Genomic DNA, 21,208 nt, shown 5'->3' on the forward strand with positions numbered 1-21,208 from the left:
GGGGGGGCGGAGGATGGCGGGGAAGCTGTCATTTCAAGGAAGAAAGGAAGGGAGGGGGGCCGGGGCTGCATAAAGTTCTGAGATCAATGCGGGGGGGGGGGGGGGGGAGCTGGGAGTGGTGACCTCGGGCGGGGGGTGGGGGCAAGGCCATCCATAAAGGACGTGCTTGTTTGGGGTTTTTTTGACGTGCTTGGCTGCTCTGCGCATGCTCTACCGGCCGATTATCCGACGGTTTTACGAGGGATTAGAGAATGCAAGTGAGCTGCAACGAGCAGCTCATTTGCATTCCCTTTCCTTCATGCATAGCCGTTCCCTACCGATTCGCTATGGAATTCGGTAGGGAAAGGCTCTAAGGACAACTTTAGTGCATCTTGGCCTGGGTCAGTACAAGGGTAGGATCTGGAGAGATCGAAGGATTCCTATCTGCTGCAGGAAGTGGCTTTCCTCAAAGTCACTTCTGCACAGGGCACAGTGCTAAATGCGGATGCTATAGTCAAATCTTCAAATCATTGCTCAAAGCCCACCTATCAATGTCGCCTTCGGCACCTAACCACTACACCTCTACTCAGGAAATCTAGACTGCCCTGACCTGACATTTCGTCCTTTAGATTGTAAGCTCCTTTGAGCAGGGACCGTCCTTCCTTGTTAATTTGTACAGCGCTGCATAACCCTAGTAGCGCTCTAGAAATGTTAAGTAGTAGTAGTAGTAGTCAAACATGACAAAAATTTTCCCAAGGCTACAGATGTTAAATTTGGCATCAATACTAATTCTCCACACAGGTTATGCAATCTAGCCTTTTTCTAATACCTCAATTTAAAAAAAAGAGGTCTTCCTTTCTCTCCCCACCTTCCAAAAAAAGCACACAGCTTTCCCCACTAATTTGGTTCATTTAAATATCTAGCCTTTGACAATAATCTCTTTGAAATGTTAATGAAAGAAGCAAGTGGAGGCAGTGCTGGGGAATCCCGCAGCTGTGTAGCCGAGAGGCAGGTGTGGTGAGGTGCTAAGCTGGATCACATGTTGCTTAGGGGGACCACACTTTTGAGAAGCTGGGGGGGGGGGGGGGGAAAGGACGGGTGGTTAATCTTAATATGGAAAGTGGTACCAGCTACACCAGTAAGCAGGGTCTGCTTCAAGTAGAGATTAGAGGCCTTCAAGTGGCAATTAAACTCAGAACTACTAGTGAGAGGAAAGGCTGCAAATGCATGGGGAATGAGAAGGGTGGAGGGGGGCAGCTGCAATAGTGGCCTAGTGGTTAGGGTGGTGGACTTTGGTCCTGAGGAACTGAGTTCCATTCCCACTTCAGGCACAGGCAGCTCCTTGTGACTCTGGCCAAGTCACTTAACCCTCCATTGCCCCATGTAAGCCGCATTGAGCCTGCCATGAGTGGGAAAGCGCAGGGTACAAATGTAACAAAAATAAAATAGATACTATTGGAGATTCTACATGGAATGTTGCTACTATTGGAAATTCTACATGGAATGTTGCTACTATTTCCACTAGCAACATTCCATGTAGAAGGCTGCGCAGGCTTCTGTTTCTGTGAGTCTGACGTCCTGCACGTATGTGCAGGACGTCAGACTCACAGGAGCAGAATCCTGTGCGGCCACATTGGTGATCTGCAAGGGCCGACTTCTACATGGAATGTTGCTAGTGGAATAGCAACATTTCATGTAGAATCTCAAATAGTAGCAACAGTGGAGGAGTGGCCTAGTGGTTAGGGTGGTGGACTTTGGTCCTGAGGAACTGAGTTTGATTCCCGGCACAGGCAGCTCCTTGTGACTCTGGGAAAGTCACTTAACCCTCCATTGCCCCATGTAAGCCGCATTGAGCCTGCCATGAGTGGGAAAGCGCAGGGTACAAATGGAACAAACAAAAATAAATAAACTAACCCTTATTCCATCATCTTATTGTTCAAGGTTGTTTCTTTCTGTTCCCATCAGGTCAAAGCTTCTCAACAAATGAGGGTGGGGAGATTTTTAAGCATAATCTGCCCCACTAGTACTCTGTAATCTTCAGGTACCAGCAGATATTGTTCAGTACACACATCTCTTGGGCATAATTTTCTTAAAACATATTGCCAGGAAACATTCTACACCTGTTGTGCACTGCCTGGACTGAATCCTAATTAATAAATAATTAATCAAGTACATGTGTAGCATATCTTGAGCAAAAAAGCGAGATGCACAAGTACATAAGTATTGCCATACTGGGACAGAGCAAAGGTCCATCAAGCCCAGCATCCTGTTTCCAACAGTGGCCAATCCAGGTCACAGATACCCGGCAAGATCCCAAAAAAGTACAAAACATTTTAGGCTGCTTATCCCAGAAATAAGAAGTGAATTTTCCCCAAGTCAATTTTAATAATGGTCTATGAACCTTTCTTTTAGGAAGCCGTCCAAACCTTTTTTAAAGCCCGCTAAGCTAACCACTTTTACCACATTCTGTGGCAACAAATTCCAGAATTTAATTACAAGTTGAGTGAAGAAACATTTTCTCCGACTCGTTTTAAATGTATTACTTTGTAGCTTCATTGAATGCCCCCTAGTCCTCTAGTATTTTTGGAAAAAGTAAACAGATGCGTCATGTCTACCTTTTCCACTCCACTCATTATTTTATAGACCTCTATCATATCTCCCCTCAGTTGTCTTTTCTCCAAGCTGAAGAGCCCGAGCAGCTTTAGCCTTTCCTCATAAGGAAGTCGTCCCATCCCCTTTATCATTTTTGTCGCCCTTCTCTGTACCTTTTCTAATTCTACTATATCTTTTTTGAGATGCGGCGACCAGAACTAAACACAATATTCAAAGTGCAGTCGCACCATGGAGCAATACAAAGGCAAACCAGTCCATTACTAGCAGTGCAAAAGATATGTTATCTGTTCGGTCTCTCTGGCCGGCTCAAGTAATTGTAGTGCCCTGTACAAGTTTGCATTGGGCTCCTCCCCCATGGATCTGGCATCTCTCCCCTTCTCTCACTCTCACCCCCCACCAACATGGTCTCTCTTCCCCTTTGGATCTCCCCCCCCCCCCCCCCACGGGTACAGCATCACTTTTCTCTCCCCTCCCTCCCCCTGCAGTTCTGTAAACCTTGTGCAAGTTACCAGAGCAGCCTGGACACAGGCTGCTTTTGGTCAGACCCTGGGTCTTCCTTCTGCTATGTCCCACCCACAGGAAACTGCATTAGAGGAGGCAGGGCAGCAGAGGTAAGACCCAGGGCCTGGCCCAAGGAGGTATGATAACAGGAGATGTCACAAGGCCGAAGTCAGTCTCCACCCAAGGAGATTTTAATTCTCCCCAGTGCAGCTGCTGTCATCTTGGTACACCCAAAGCAATGTAATTGATAGTGACAAGCTCTGCCTAACTGGCTTCAGCCCACATAATGGGCCACATAGGCTCATGCTGTCTCCTGTGATCAAACCTCCTTGGCTTGGCCGAAAGCAGCCTCTGTTCGGGCTTCTGCCAGTTATTCACACAAAGTTTATAGAACTGTGGGAGAGGGGGGAAAGGAGGGAGCAGCCACAATAGGAAAGGAAGGTGGGGGAGGGGGGGACCATACCAGCATCAGAGCCCAGGGACATGTATAGGGACTATCGCCATCTGCTTCCAATCCCATCGGGGCTCAGTTCCAGAGATTAAATTACACTATCCAGCAGAGCGAGCAGTTAATGATGTCAGTGCAGGGCGTGTTCAATAGCATGTCCACCTCTGAAGCATCACATCTCAGGCATCGCAACGAAGGGGCAATTCAAAGGGGCATGCCCCTTTGTGCGACACAATACACTGGTTCGCTAAAAAATTAATGTATCGATTTGTAATATCGTTGAAACTGACTCAACAGATATTAGGTTGTGTATTCATTCTAAAAACGTTTAGGTATTTCCTTTGGCACTATTTCTATATATACTATTGTCAATTTATAACAGTGGAAAGCCAAGCTAACACCTCACATAAACCATCAAGCCATTCATACAAGCATTTAAGGATAGAATTACTAATTAGACTAGCTTGGTGGCTCTCTTATATAATTCTACTTATTTGGTTCATAAGTCACCAAATTAGAGCTTATGACTACCGCAATATTCCAGTGATCTCTTCTCCAAGACAGTATATGAAATGGCTTCCAAATTGGGGAAGAAAGACAGAGAGAACTTTGCCACTATAAAAGCTGGTAATTCAGCATTTAAAAGCCCTAATCTACAAGTTAGCCATTATGATAAACCTAAGTTGAAAACCCTTAAACATAAACACAAAATAATCAAGATCACACCTGTTAAAAATACTTTCAATACCTAAGTGACTAGACTGATATTCGGAAAACCAAAATTTGAAAGTGCCAAACCCCTTCGCGAAAAACTACATTGGCTTCCCACCAAGGAACGTATTGCCTTCAAGATTTGTACTATTGTCCACAGGATTATTTACAGCAAAGTTCCTGGATACATGTTAAACATAGTAAACATAGTAGATGATGGCAGAAAAAGACCTCCACGGTCCATCCAGTCTGCCCAAGAAGATAAATTCATATGTGCTACTTTTTTATTTGTACTGTCCTCTTCAGGGCACAGACCGTATACGTCTGGCCAGCCCTATCCCCACCTCCCAACCACCAACCCCGCCTCCCACCACCAGCTCTGGCACGGACCCTATAAGTCTGCCCAGCACTATCCCTGCCTCCCACCACCGGCTGTCTCCCCTTCACCTTTAAGCACACTTGACACCCTCTGTAGCATGGAGGTCTATAGCAATTGCCCTATTTGTGACCCTTTAACACCAGCCCTGTCTCAGATAACCTGAAGGTTTCCAGGCAATATAATAAAAGAACTTGGAAATATCGCTGCGTGTTCCATCACAAAAGCAGAGGCATTATCAACAGGAAAAGAAAGGTACCAGCCTCCTTATAGGACACCTTGCATATGTCTGGGACGGACAAGTACATTAGTACATAAGAACTTAAGCATTGTCATACTGGGGCAGACCAAAGGTCCATCAAGCCCAGTATCCTGTTTGCAACAGAGGCCAATCCAGGTCACAAGTACCTGGCAAGATCCCAAAACAGTACAATACATTTAATGCTGCTTATTCTAGAAATAAGCAGCGGATTTTCCCCAACTCCATTTTAATAATGGTCTATGGACTTTTCCTTTAGGAAGCCAGCCAAACCTTTTTTTTAAAATCCCGCTAAGCTAACCACTTTTACTATATTCTCTGGCAACAAATCCCATCGTTTAACTACACGTTGGGATGGACAAGTACATTGGTAACTATGCAAGGCAATACATGCCAGCATTTCTAGCCATGCAATATTAATTGCTGGAAAAACTGCTTTTCTATCAGGTTAGAGGTAAAAAAAAAAAAAGGTGCCCTCTCACCTCTTCTGCATGTGTCATAGAACTTTTCGCTGAATACATCAGGCAGAATGGAGCTTGAGCTACATGGACAATATCATATCTTCTGAGCAGACCTGCCCTTGTCAAGGACACTTGCAGATATCAACGAGGACTTTAGAGAGATTCAGGACTGAGAATGAACAGTTGGAAGGCAGAGCCCATGATTTCCAGAGACTGGGACCCAGTGTCCAACCCGCTTCCCTTCCTCACCAAGGCAGGCTTGATCGCGTTCTTGGGAGCATGATTTGTAGGGGAAGCGGCAACATCAAAGTATTGAGAAGAAGAGACTGGTAAAACTCAACAGCAGCTGGGACTAAGGAAAGCGTGGAAGCCGGAAGTCATGTGTGTGCTGCACCAAGGCGGTATTCTTCGTTTCGAATGCCCAGGAGGACAGTGTTCAAACGGCACCCGGAGGGGAGAGGAAAGTCCTAGGACCTTGCTACCATGCCTCGAACATTCACTGTCTGCAACTCTAAATCATATGGGGGTTCCTCTTTCAGGCTGAGGGCAGGAAGGTCTGGATGGGCCAGGACAAAAAAATTCACTATTCTACCACTGGATATCTCTCAACCTTCCTTAAACTGAAAGGTGAGAGTCTGAACTACAATGCGTTATGCCACCTCTATGAATAACCATCTGTACAACAAGACACCACAGAACTTGTAAACCACCTACCGGAGGTTACCTGCAACATGGTATGGGAGAACATCACATCCTGGAGGGTGACGAACAGCCAAAGAAGGGTCTCTGAAGTACAGGCGCTGCACGAGGGGGTGCAGAAGAGAAGACACCCCCTTCAACTGTGCTAGAAATGCCCTTTCACATACACCCAGAATGTGGAGATGGCATTCTTCAGAAGTACGTAACTCACTAGATGATATACCCTATGAGCTATTCCCAAAGACTAATGTGGTGGGGGAGGGGGGGCACCCATGCATCTCTTTCTCCAGGAAACGCCTCGTATTCCACGCACTCACGCCTGAGGATCAAGGTGAAGAATGAAGATTTCTACGAAAGTATTTTTAATCGGGGGATTCTGCAGACCACAGTACAGACAGGCTGGCAGTAACAATCAGTTCCTCGACACCAACTGGGTCAGTACTGGCAGCTCGGCAGTGGCCCGACTCTGTCTACATGTACAATTAATATGCTAATCCACCATTTCATTACTTATTTATTTATTGCATTTGTATCCCACATTTTCCCACCTATTTGCGGGCTCAGTGTGGCTTACAATACATTGTGAATGATGGAAATACAATTTGTAGCAGTATGATTATGGGTTACATTGTGAAGAGTTATGTGAAGACAAATGCAGAGTCAAAATATCATCAATATATATAAAAGGCGAGTGTCGTACTCACTCGCAAATGCGCAGTAGAGACCTTCTGTGCCCCGCCCCTGCGTCAATACGTGATGACGGGGGGCGGAACACAGAGGGTCTGTACTGCGCATTTCTGAGGGAGGGACACCGCCGTCTAACGCTCCCCCCACCCGAGTCGCCGCCGCCACCCACCTTCTACCCGGTTGGGCCCTCGCTCCACTACTGAAACAGCGAGGGTCCGGGAACGCAGCACTGAGCTCTGCTGAGCTGCCGACATCGCCCTTCGTTCTTCTTCTCTGCCTCTGTCCCGCCCTCGACGACGTTACGTCACACGAGGGCGGGACAGGCAGAGAAGAAGAACGAAAGCCGACGTCGGCAGCTCAGCAGAGCTCAGTGCTGCGTTCCCGGACCCTCGCTGTTTCAGTAGCGGAGCAAGGTTCCGGCCGGGTGGAAGGTGGGTGGTGACGGCTCGGTGGGGGGGGGGGGGGGGGGGGGGCGGGCGCGAGGGCGAATTTGGAGGGGGAGGGGCAGCGGCGAACTCGGCGGCAGGGGCGGCCCTTTCAACCCCCCTTCCTATAATAGCCCATTTTTACGGGCTCAAAGGCTAGTTAGGGAATAGAACAATGGAGTGTTAAAATGGGAATTGATAGGGCGATAAACAATAGCAAGAGAACATTAGGGTATAACAATTTTATCTGTGGGTAGAGTTTTAAGTGTGGTGAAAATACGGGGGAAGAGAACTCAGAAGAGAGTGTATTGATGCACATCACATCACAGATATGCAATCTGGTTTTCACTAACTGCAATGTCCCTTGTACTGTGAGATTTCAGGCTAAGAGCAGCTTAACCTTTTAGCTAAATTTCAGCGTGAAAATTATTTAACTTATCTGCCTTTATGTTTATATTTTTCCTGTGCCGAGGGAATGGATCCTCAGAAGCTTGGTCAAGATCGGGAGGCGGGACTGGTGGTTGGGAGGCGGGGATACAAAAAGTAGCAAATATGAGTTATCTTGTTGGGCAGACTGGATGGACCGTGCAGGTCTTTTTCTACCGTCATCTACTATGTTACTATGTAATTCCTCATCCATCTTCAGCTTACCATCGATTGTATCCATTATCCTGTCATGACTTTGTCATAACAACACTCTGTAAGCCACATTGAGCCTGCAAATAGGTGGGAAAATGTGGGGTACAAATGCAATAAATAATAATATTTATTGATTCTCTTAATTGCAAAGTATCTAATGCTGTGCTTGTAACATTATGACAAAAAGGTTTGGATTGGTTAAAATAAACTTCCCTCCTAATTTTGGGGCTCTACAGATTTCTGAGATATTTTAAACAGGAATATATTCTTTTGAATTTCATGTAAGCAGAGGATGACGTCAAAGAAAATCATTTACCACCCCTTGGGGCTCATTTTCAAAAACAAAATGTCCAAAAATAGTCATACAGCAGCATTTGGATGAATTTCTTCTCCAAATGTCCAAATCGGTATTTTTAAAACCTATTTTGCAGACGTTTATCTAAGCAGTATGCCCAAATCACAAGGGGACGTGTCGGGGGGGGTGGGATTAGGGCAGGCTTAGGGCGTTCCTGACACTTGGGACATTTTACAGCCAAAATGGAACAAAATGAAAATGCCCAGGGCTGAAAGTTCAATGTTTTGGTCTAGACCTGTTTTAAGAAAAAAAAAATGAGGCAGAAAAAGGAGCCTAAATGACCAGATGACCACTGGAGGGAAACAAGGATGACCTCCCCTGACTCCCCCAGTGGTCACCGACTCCCTCCCACCCCCACCCCCCAATGATGTCAATAAAAATACTTATCAGCCTCTATGACAGCTTCAGATGTTATAGCCGGGTCTATCAGAGCTGCATGAGGGTCCCTGGAGTAGCGTGGTGGTCAGTGAAGCAGTGTTGCCAGATGGAAAAAAAATTTGTCACGCCCAAAGCCAGCCCAAATCCGCGCAAAGTCAATTTGCATGTGAATGACATCATTAATAAATATTAATGAGTCAATTTACATATGGAGGACATAGTAACATAGTAGATGATGGCAGAAAAAGACCTGCATGGTCCATCCAGTTTGCCCAACAAGATAAACTCATATGTGCTACTTCTTGTGTATACCTTACCTTGATTTGTATCTGTCATTTTCAGGGCACAGACCGTATAAGTCTGCCCAGCAATATCCTCGCCTCCCAACCACCAGCCCCGCCTAATAAATATTGAGGTCATTTGCATACAAATGACATCATTAAGCCCGCCTCTGTGGGGCTTCTACTGGCCGGGGGAAAACCAGCCAACCCGCGGGCCAGCGGGCGAAAAAAACACCGGCAGGGCTTAAAAAAGCCGCCCAAAATCCCGCAACCCACACGCAGCGTGAAAAAAACGCAGCGGCTAGCAGAAAGGAGCCCAATTGGGCGAGAAACCCGCAGCCCTGGCAACACTGCAGTGAAGTACATTATAGACAGGAGGTCCCAGGGCCCATATCTCACTCTACCTGTTACACTTGTGGTGGAAAGTGTGAACCCTCCCACACTCCCCCAAAACCTAGTGTTCCCACATATCGGTGCCCCCTTCACCCATAAGGGCTTTTGTTGAAGTGTACAGTAGGTTTCTGATGGGTTTTGGAGGGCTCAGCAGACAAGATAAGGGGGTATCAGTGAGATGTGTACCGGGGAGCTTTTATTTGAAGTCCACTGCAGTGCCCCCTAGGGTGCCCCCATGCTCTCCTGGGATGTCTGTGTGGCCAGTCTACTGAGAATGTTGGCTCTTCCTACATCCCATCAGCTTGATTTTCTCTGTTTTTCACCTGGACTTTTGTTTTTTTTGAAAATGGATCAAAAAGATAAATGCAGAGAGCACAAAAACATGTTACATGTGGTATTTTTGGATTAAAAAAAAAAAAAAAAAAAAAAAAAGACATTTTGCTATTTTGAAAATGGCTATATTTCCTATTCGGATTTGAGAAGTTTAGCGCAAAATGTCCAGAGTCCGACTTTTATGTCATATCAGAAATGCCCCTCCACGTCATATAATGACAACTGGCTTAAACTCAGACTTTCCTAACTTCAGCACATTAATATTAGATTCAAACATTACCTATTATTTTTCTCATGAATGATTTAAAAAGCACTTTCCTTTCCGTCCTTCTTCCCTATGCCATTACTCCAAACCTCAATACAATCTCCTAATAAACCGTCTCTGCAGTTCAGATATAAGTGCCCGAGCGAGAAACATGTTCCCAACACACGCCTAGTCCTGGTCGCCCCGTCAACTATCCCTCTAGACCCCATTAACCTACCAATGCACAGGCTCTGGACAGCCAGACCCCGAAGGTACAGCCTCTTAGTAGAACTGTGCTCCAGCTGTGGCCTGGAAAGAACCGACACACACCTCCCTCCTGCGTTAAAGGCGGACAACCCCAGGATCCAGGCGGAGCACAAACGCGCTACCAAGAGGCTGCACGCTTACAACTATACATACGTTGAATAAATATCCCGCTGGTCTTAAGGGCTTCATTGCTACATTCGGATCTCTTTCGCCTGCGTACAAGCTGGGAGCAGAAAGAACATGGACTTTGGTCACTGGAAAATCCCCGCCTAGGGAGTTTTTTCTGAATTGTTTAACTAACCTTGACAGCGAGTGCAAGGTGCAGAGTGGTTTGAGCAGCAATTAACTGCCTCCCCTAGCAAGCAGGAAACCAAATCCATTTAGTATTCTCGGCTGGGCTGCAGGACCAGCTGTTTGGTGAGGATCTTCTCTCTCACCATCTGCCTGGGGTCTGTTTCCAGCCTGTCTCCTGCCAACACTCTTTTGTGAAAAACACACCTCCAGGCCTCTATCACTCATGGTTTGTGTTCCATTATTTTCTACTGTAAACTTAAGTGTTTATTTAGGTTTTTCATTTTTTGCCATTTTGACAGCTCCCCCAGAGCAGATATCATAATATATCAATACAATGAAGCATAAAAGATAGCTCAAATATGTTGACTATAGTATTAAAATACAGTGTTAAATGTTCTCATACAACAACCATACAAGTTTCTATAAAAATAAAAACAAAACCACCCACCAATACAAAAACCATTGAGGTAAATATTCTGCTCAAATATGTTGATTATAGTATTAAAATACATTGTTAAATGTTCTCATACAACAACCATACAAGTTTCTATAAAAATAAAAACAAAACCACCCACCAATACAAAAACCATTGAGGTAAATATTCTGCTCAAATATGTTGACTATAGTATTAAAATACAGTGTTAAATGTTCTCATACAACAACCATACAAGTTTCTATAAAAATAAAAACAAAACCACCCACCAATACAAAAACCATTGAGGTAAATATACTGCTCAAATATGCTGAATATAGTTCTCATACAACAACCATACAAGTTTCTATAAAAATAAAAACAAAACCACCCACCAATACAAAAACCATTGAGGTAAATATACTGCTCAAATATGCTGAATATAGTTCTCATACAACAACCATACAAGTTTCTATAAAAATAAAAACAAAACCACCCACCAATACAAAAACCATTGAGGTAAATATTCTGCTCAAATATGTTGACTATAGTATTAAAATACAGTGTTAAATGTTCTCATACAACAACCATACAAGTTTCTATAAAAATAAAAACAAAACCACCCACCAATACAAAAACCATTGAGGTAAATATTCTGCTCAAATATGTTGACTATAGTATTAAAATACAGTGTTAAATGTTCTCATACAACAACCATACAAGTTTCTATAAAAATAAAAACAAAACCACCCACCAATACAAAAACCATTGAGGTAAATATACTGCTCAAATATGCTGAATATAGTATTAAAATACAGTGTTAAATGTTCTCATACAACAACCATACAAGTTTCTATAAAAATAAAAACAAAACCACCCACCAATACAAAAACCATTGAGGTAAATATACTGCTCAAATATGCTGAATATAGTTCTCATACAACAACCATACAAGTTTCTATAAAAATAAAAACAAAACCACCCACCAATACAAAAACCATTGAGGTAAATATACTGCTCAAATATGCTGAATATAGTTCTCATACAACAACCATACAAGTTTCTATAAAAATAAAAACAAAACCACCCACCAATACAAAAACCATTGAGGTAAATATTCTGCTCAAATATGTTGACTATAGTATTAAAATACAGTGTTAAATGTTCTCATACAACAACCATACAAGTTTCTATAAAATAAAAACAAAACCACCCACCAATACAAAAACCATTGAGGTAAATATACTGCTCAAATATGTTGACTATAGTATTAAAATACAGTGTTAAATGTTCTCATACAACAACCATACAAGTTTCTATAAAAATAAAAACAAAACCACCCACCAATACAAAAACCATTGAGGTAAATATACTGCTCAAATATGCTGAATATAGTATTAAAATACAGTGTTAAATGTTCTCATACAACAACCATACAAGTTTCTATAAAAATAAAAACAAAACCACCCACCAATACAAAAACCATTGAGGTAAATATTCTGCTCAAATATGTTGACTATAGTATTAAAATACAGTGTTAAATGTTCTCATACAACAACCATACAAGTTTCTATAAAAATAAAAACAAAACCACCCACCAATACAAAAACCATTGAGGTAAATATACTGCTCAAATATGCTGAATATAGTATTAAAATACAGTGTTAAATGTTCTCATACAACAACCATACAAGTTTCTATAAAAATAAAAACAAAACCACCCACCAATACAAAAACCATTGAGGTAAATATACTGCTCAAATATGTTGATTATAGTATTAAAATATAGTGTTAAATGTTATCATACAACAAAAATACAAATTTCTATTAAAAAAACCACCCACTAATACAAAAAGCATACAGAGGTAAACATTCTGCTGGCAGCAGTCAGCGATTTATTTTGCTGCCACCGACTTCATGCCCAGATATCCAATGCCAGATCATGTCCAGGCACCGACACTGAATATCCAGGTATGTGTGGACAGACGACACTTAACCGATTAAGTATTAAGAACATAAGCGTTGCCATACTGGGACAGACCGAACGTCCATCGAGCCCAGTTTCCTGTTTCCAACAGTGGCCAATCCAGGTCACACGAGCACCTGGCAAGATCCCAGAACTGTAAAACAAATTTTATGCTGCTTATCCTAGAAATAAGCAGTGGATTTTCCCAAGTCCATCTTCATAATGGCTTATGGACTTTTCTTTTAGGAAATTATCCAAAGCTTTTTTAAACCCTGCTAGGCTTCCGGCAGCATCCTCAAACACTTTTGTAAATTATTAAAAACCCTTTTTGAACCTAAACACATGAACGTAAGAATAGCCATAGTGGGCTCAAACCAATGGTCCACCTAGCCCAGTATCCTGCTTCCAAAAGTGGCCAATACAGGTCACAAGTACCTGGCAGAAACCCAAATAGTATTAACATCCTGGAATCTCAAAGAGTAACAAATTTCCATTCAGAATCCTACAGAATAGCGAGATTCCGGAATCCCAAAGAGTAGCAACATTCCATACTACCAACCCCAGGGTAAGCAGTGTCTTCCCCATGTCCATCTCAATAACACAGAATATGGATTTTTCCTCCAGGAACTTGTCCAAACCTTTTTCAAACACACATACGCTAACCACCGATACCACATACTCCGGCAGCGAGTTGCAGAAATTAACTATTCTTTGAGTGAAAAAAATATTTCCTCCTATTTGTTTTAAATGTATTTCCATGCAATATCATTGAGTCTCCCCCGTAGGCAGATAAAGACTATACGGCCTATTCAGTCTGCCCATCCATGCCATCTACTCTCCCTATCACTCCCACAGAGATCCTATGTACTTGTCCCAACCTCTCTTGAATTCAGATACTGTTTTCATCTCAGTGAAATCACCACCCTTTTTTTTTTTTGTTACATTTGTACCCCGCGCTTTCCCACTCATGGCAGGCTCAATACGGCTTACATGGGGCAATGGAGGGTTAAGTGACTTGCCCAGAGTCACAAGGAGCTGCCTGTGCCTGAAGTGGGAATCCAACTCAATTCCTCAAAGTCCACCACCCTAACCACTAGGCCACTCCTCCACTGTTGCTACTATTTGAGATTCTACATGGAATGTTGCTATTCCAACATTCCATGTAGAAGTTGGCCCTTGCAGATCACCAATGTGGCCGCGCAGGCTTCTGCTTCTGTGAGTCTGACGTCCTGCACACACGTGCAGGACGTCAGACTCACAGAAACAGAAGCCTGCGCAGCCTTCTACATGGAATGTTGCTAGTGGAATAGCAACATTCCATGTAGAATCTCCAATAGTAGAAACATTCCATGTAGAATCTCAAAGAGTAGCAACATTCCATGTAGAAGTTGGCCCTTGCAGATCACCAATGTGGCCGTGTAGGACGTCAGACTCACAGAAACAGAAGCCTGCGCAGCCTTCTACATGGAATGTTGCTAGTGGAATAGCAACATTCCATGTAGAATCTCCAATAGTAGCAACATTCCATGTAGAATCTCCAATAGTATCTATTTTATTTTTGTTACATTTGTACCCTGCGCTTTCCCACTCATGGCAGGCTCAATGCGGCTTACATGGGGCAATGGAGGGTTAAGTGACTTGCCCAGAGTCACAAGGAGCTGCCTGTGCCTGAAGTGGGAATTGAACTCAGTTTCTCAGTTCCCCAGGACCAAAGTCCACCACTCTAACCACTAGGCCACTCCTCCACTGTTGCTACTATTTGAGATTCTACATGGAATGTTGCTATTCCACTAGCAACATTCCACGTAGAAGTCGGCCCTTGCAGATCACCAATGTGGCCGCGCAGGCTTCAGCTTCTGTGAGTCTGACGTCCTGCACGCACGTGCAGGACGTCAGACTCACAGAAACAGAAGCCTGAGCAGCCTTCTACATGGAATGTTGCTAGTGGAATAGCAACATTCCATGTAGAATCTCAAAGAGTAGCAACATTCCATGTAGAAGTCGGCCCTTGCAGATCACCAATGTGGCTGCGCAGGACGTACGTGCAGGACGTCAAGACTCACAGAAACAGAAGCCTGCGCAGCCTTCTACATGGAATGTTGCTAGTGGAATAGCAACATTCCATGTAGAATCTCCAATAGTAGCAACATTCCATGTAGTATCTCCAATAGTATCTATTTTATTTTTGTTACATTTGTACCCTGCACTTATATGGGGCAATAGAGGGTTAAGTGACTTGCCCAGAGTCACAAGGAGCTGCCTGTGCCTGAAGTGGGAATTGAACTCAGTTTCTCAGTTCCTCAGGACCAAAGTCCACCACCCTAACCACTAGGCCACTCCTCTACTGTTGCTACTATTTGAGATTCTACAGGGAATATTGCTATTCCACTAGCAACATTCCATGTAGAAGTCGGCCCTTGCAGATCACCAATGTGGCCGCGCAGGCTTCTGCTTCTGTGAGTCTGACGTCCTGCACGTACGTGCAGGACGTCAGACTCACAGAAACAGAAGCCTGCGCAGCCTTCTACATGGAATGTTGCTAGTGGAATAGCAACATTCCATGTAGAATCTCCAATAGTAGAAACATTCCATGTAGAATCTTGTTAATATATGGCCTGGCTTTGGATCTACCACTGGAATAGTGAGGGCCAAAGCTATGAAGCCTAAAATAACTGAAGAAGTACTGACTAGGCCAAATAACAAGTACATGATTTAATATTTGAGAATCTGTAAAAAGCGGTTCTGAATAATGAGTCCTGCTACAAATTGGTACAATTTTTAATTCAAATTCAGCTCCTGTACTGGGGAAAACAAAAACAAAAAGGATGGCTCAGATGAACAAAATGGAGCCTATTACATAGTTCTTAAGATGAACAAAATGGAGCCTATTACAGAGTTCTTAAGATGGTGTGAAAAGTATGTGAAAACTATTGCAACAGGGAACAGGTGTCTCAGAAATGAGATGTGAAAAAAGAACTTGTTCCCAAAACATACTGATAAGCCCGCGTGGGAACGTATCATCTCAGAAATTGAGAGCTAGGTTTCCCACCATTGACTTCTATGGAGAGGTTGTGTATAAAAGAGGGGAAAATGTGCCTTAACTGGGAGTTTTCTCAGAGGGCGAAGCTCTGTCCGGTTGTACTCAGAATCTCTCTGCTGAATGTACCTGATTAAAGTCTGATGTCTGTATTTGTACCAACTTGAAGACTTGTCTTTGGGTAAGAAATAAATAGTATCTATCTATTTAAACCTATCTCTGTCTTTATACTATCTTCTCTTTACCTTACATTTAGCTTACAAGGCAGATCACATACACTCAGTCTCTGGAGAAACTTAGACAGAATTTTAATAGGCATTATCTGGGAACATAAATGGCCCAGAGTATACCTAGATCCAGGAAGACAGAAAGCAGTAGTTATGGGAATTAGATTTCTATTACAGCCCCTAATGCAAACCCAGAGCAGACCTCCTTGTGATTGGGTGACAATGAAGGTGGGAGAAATCAGACAGAGCCTGTTATGTGAAATAGGTATCTTTAGTCCCCCGTGTGATCTGGAGTCAGAAAGAGGTCCAAGAGGGGGAAATTAAAACAGTGGTGACCAGCCGTATGCTGACCGTTCACTCTATCCTTCTTTCTCTTCTTTTTTTTTGAACGCAAGAGGGGATACTTGTATTGTGCGTTCAAATGTTCTATGTTATCTTTCTCTCACTTTTTTCTCATTTTTTCTCTTCTTTCCTTCCCCAATCTCCCTGCTGTTATTCCTTCATTTTTCCCCTATCACGGACACTGCCCACTTCAGGGGTATTGGGCACCAATGTTCTGTCCGTTCTCACCCCTACTTTAAATACTCTTCTATTCTTCTGTCTTTTTACTTTCTTCCCTGATTTTCTTCATGCCCTGCGCTGAACTAACACACCTGCTTCTCTGCCCTTTTCTATGCTGATCTCTTTTCCCTACTTTGTTAATGCAGTGGGGATGATTCTTTGAGTTCAAATTTTCATTTCTGTTTTTCTATATTCTGTTCTGTTCTTTCTCACCCTCTTTTCTTTCTCCTATCCTGTCCATCTCTTTGATTTGCGAGAGGTGCGCAAGACTGTGCTTGTTGTGTGAAAGATGCATAACAACGAATCCAGGCGACTGCGATTTGGGGTTTGCTGTAAGTTTATTTCAATGTTCAAAATCTTTGGATTGGTCTTTATGCTAGCATACTCGCTTAACAATCCTTAGAGATTGTGCATTTTCTGTTTCCCATTCCACCTTGTGTTCAGTCTTAATCCCTGCTTTTCAAATCCCTGTCCCTCTGTTCTCACTCTGTTCTTTCTTTTTCTTTTCTCCCCAATCCCTTTTCTCCTTTATCCTAACTTCTTCTGCCTACCTCTGCCTATCAGTCCCCTGGGTCTATCCTTGCTCTTTTTGCTTCTGTATGTTCCCGGATCGGGGGAATTTTCTTTACTCTGGGAGAACAGCACGCTTTCAGATTGCTCTCCTCTAAACTCCTTCTGTTTTCTCTGTTCTTAAAACTGACAGCCCCCACCTTTTCACTGCCTTCACTCTGTGTGTGCGACTCTATTCCTCCTCATTCCTTCTCTTGAACTTCCTACAACTCTCTTCTTTTTTCAGCTGCAAACACTAATTACGGGGCTCAGCTTTGTAGCTGCTTACCTCCGTTCAACTGTTGTTTTCCCCTTATCTCTAAATTTCTCTGCCTCCCATGACTTTGAACAAGTGCAAGCCGTATCCAAATCTTTGCGTATTACACTTCTCATAAGACCCTATTCAGTTCTTTTAGTTCTCTGAACTATGCTTTCCCTCTAACAGCCCACAGCCCCCCTTCCTGTCTACATTTCTCTCGGCTATTTTTCCTTACGCTGCATTATAACCTCTGATTTCCGTTTCTCCTTACAGATATATAGTTTCTATCTTATGCTCCGGTGCTATCTTTTCAGCTGTTATGAATAACTGCGTAGTATCTCTTATTCCGTCCTTTTTTTCCTTTTGCATCTTTGTGTGTGTCTCTGCACTCCGTCTGATTTGGATTCTTGTGTGAACTATACTGTTCCGTCTCTGCTTTTCTCAGTTCTTATCTCTGTATGCCGCTGTCATACCAGGCACTGGCTTCCACCTGTTTAAATCTGGCTTGGCTTTTTCACTTTGAAGCGCATTTCTTGTCCGTTATTATTTACTGCGTAGTTCACCTAATTGTCCTTTTTCACTGCTGCTCAGTCCTGTGCTCTCACCCCACCCCCATAGCCATTTCTTTTTTCCTTAAATCCAATCTGAATTCCTTCCTAATCCTCCCTGCCCTCTTCTCTGATGCTCCGCCGACTGTTCGTGGTCCGTGGAGAGTTTATAGGGATGTGGCCCGCACGATACTAATTGGGGTAACTTAACACCTTGCATGCACCTTTTTGGCTTCTGGTGCTAACTGGAAATCATTTTTTGATTCCCTGTGGGACTGGTCTTTTTCCTTCCCAGTCCCATGCGCTGTGGGTTTTGGTTTTCTTTCTGGAACACAGCTTGTTACATTGTTAGTAGTTGTTGTATTGCATGTGTGCTCCCTCTTGGGCTCCGAGTCTGCCTTTGTGGATCTGTTTGAGTTTGCCCGAGGAGCTGAAGTTCTAAACCCTTTTTTATTTTCCCTCACATGTTTCTGTAACTTTTAAGAGTTTTCCCTAATAAGCGCTGTAGCTCACTATCTCAAGGACACGACAATCTGGGAAGCTTGCCCACTTTAGCTGCCTTATCAGTTCAGAGGAGGCTCAGTTCATTTTTAAATGCTAAGAAAGTAATTTTTTCCCCTTCTCCGTCCGTTTTTTCTGTTCTATGCTGAAGCGGTACAAGTTAACCGGTCATTTATCCTCCTAAATTCATCTAACTATATCTAATTCTCTGGTATATTTCCTTAGCAGGTATCATAATTGTTAAATGACTTATCTTTTCATGCCTCAGGCTGCCAAGTCCGTTAGACGGGCACCTCTGAGCATGTAACAATATACGGATGTATTCTTTTTCTTTCACTTTTAAGATTATGACACCGCATCTTAGTCTAAGACTCTGCATTCTCCTTTTATTAGGACGTTGTCTCCCACTCCCCAAAATTTATGCTCATACTGCTTTGACTTTTGTGCGTTGCCCTCTATTTCAGCTTACTTTCCTTAAACAATAGATACTCTAATGCTTTCTCACTCTGTCTCTAAGTCATGATTTTAAACCCGAGACAGGTTTCTTTATTTTTGCGCTGCTAGTGACAGCCTGATAGACTTCATTGTGCTATACCATGTGCCTACAAAGTGTTAAAAAGGTATCTTTCCTTCAAACATGCATAACTTACCCCTTGCAAAACCGGCTTTTTCCCTTTTTGTCCTACTGCGGCTTTCTGTGATTACATTGCAATGCTTCTTTAATCTGTTTTTGGTATTATGTTGATAGTTCATTTACGTGGCCCCCCATGATTTATGTTATATGATCCTGGTTTTCGTACTTTAAATGGTATTATTTAATTCCTACAGATGTTACTTTCTTTTGCCCTGCATAGATATATGTCTTAATGTTCCACTATCATGTCACATTTACCTTAGTATGATTAATACGCATGTATTTCTTGTTGGATGTTCAACCGGTAGTGTTTTAGGAAGACTGTTGCATATTTTGGTTATATTGTTGAGAAGCAACTGTTTTTGTTACATTTAAATGCTATCATATTGTGCTTGTGCTCTATAATACAGGAATATAGCGTGATTTCCAGAGCATGCTAGCTACAGACTCTTTCTTGTAAAAATATTTGTGCTCAAATTCTCATAACTTTTACTTCTATAATGGCAGTGCTGGCCCGCTGCCCATCTATAATCTTTAACACTAAGTTACGTATGTCAAAACTGTCCTACAAGGTTAAGTATTTCACAGTCTTTTTCAGCTTTGTTCGTCTTGCATGACTGAGTTTGTACTGCTTGCCCTAGCTTCCTTTCTGTTCCGCTCTACTACCTCCAAGCTTTCCTTTCATAGTTTGCTGTGTGGCAACCTTAGTATACACTGTAAACTAAGGTGCCTTACCCGAAGAGCTCACATGTTTTTCTCCCTTTAAAACAAAATTCTTTCTTGCTACCTTTCTAGCTGTGAACCACACTTCCTGCATTCTATTTAAAACTGCACAGCTACCTTTGTTTCCTCTTGTTATTACAGTTTCGTTCTGTGCACACCCCTGATAAGATTGCTGTTCGGAGTGTGTCCCTTTTTCCTCGTACCCGCTTGTATGTCTCCTTATTTTATTTGTTTATTTATAACTTTCTTTCACCGTTAGCTGGATACACCGATTACGGCGTTCAGCTCTCTAGCCACTTTTGTTTTACTTCTCTCTAATAAAGGAAAGGTCTGTTTCCTCTCTACGGCTGTTTTCAAGTTCTCAGCTTTTTATGACTGAGACTTCTCGCTCTATACTTGCAGTCTCATTTCTCTGTATTTTTGCTTTCCCCATTTACAAGTGCATAGCTGTCTATTTTTCTTTTTTTCTGTGGCTGTTTTATAAATAACTTCCCCTCCATTCTCTGCCCTCTCTGTCTCTCGTATCTGTTAATCTCTAGCTTTGGAATGTATTATCCTGTTTCTAATAATCTCCGGTAATAACCTTTCGCCCTGTACTGCAACGGCACCCTTCTTTTCTCCTGACTATGCTTCCTGCTCTTACATATAGTCTGTCTGTAAGGTTACGTTCTCTTCTCTGCCACTTATTTATTTTATTTTAATTTTGATAGTCTCTTGGCTACTATTTTCAGTTGTTTTATTAAATTTGTACTTGTCCTAGCAGTTGTTATCACACCCTTTTAATTTACAATTTATTTTGGGATAATGTTATACTCTTAATTAATGCTTAAGGTTTGTTATTTATTTTCCTATTTGAAATTTGCTTAGACGCTATATGGATTATATCTTGCCCCCGTTATAAGCTAGGCGCTATGCTGTCCCCGCCCATCAGCTTCTATTGCTTGCATTATCTATTTTACTGTTTGTGTTATACTGCGCTAGATATGAGGGGATCTTATTCACTCTCTAGATAAGATTCTCATATAGTTCAGGTTTCTTGTGCTCTGTTTTAATGACGTATTCGTTTTAAAGACCTTAATAGATATGCATATAAAATATGTTTTCCCTTTTCTGTTGAGAAGATGATGACTGCGTGCCATGAGAATACAGCGTTGCTTCACTTCTTCAGTTATTTCCTGTTGGTTCTTTATAACCCAATCCACCTTTTCTTTCCTTCTAATGCTGCAGCTGTTCTGTTTGTCATCATTTAGACATATCATTTCAGTCACTGATTAGTATGTTATGTTATAATGTCTTTGTTAGTATACATTTTCTTGCCTTTTGTTGAAATCGGTTTTCCAGTTATATATATGGTTCTCCTCTGTTACCCTTATTATAGTATGTAGTAGTTTCATGTCTTGTTTAAGTCTATATTTTGTTTTCATATACAGCTTCCAACCTACCCTTAC

The 21,208-nt window shown here is 42.5% G+C and overlaps 1 protein-coding gene across 3 annotated transcripts in view; it reads right to left on the bottom strand.

Moving 5' to 3' along the window:
- PHC2 (polyhomeotic homolog 2) overlaps window positions 1-21,208 on the bottom strand; it is a 292,890-nt gene that overhangs the window by 64,414 nt on the left and 207,268 nt on the right. The window contains exon 1 of one of the 3 annotated variants that reach the window (XM_030185733.1): window positions 10,203-10,263. The exons of the other annotated variants lie outside the window; for them this stretch is intronic. The gene's annotated coding sequence lies outside the window, so the exon portion shown is untranslated. Of the gene's footprint in view, window positions 1-10,202; window positions 10,264-21,208 lie in introns of those variants that run through there. 3 annotated transcript variants of the gene reach the window in all.

The sequence above is a fragment of the Microcaecilia unicolor genome, chromosome 13 (genome assembly GCF_901765095.1).
Source record: "Microcaecilia unicolor chromosome 13, aMicUni1.1, whole genome shotgun sequence".
Taxonomy (NCBI): domain Eukaryota; kingdom Metazoa; phylum Chordata; class Amphibia; order Gymnophiona; family Siphonopidae; genus Microcaecilia; species Microcaecilia unicolor.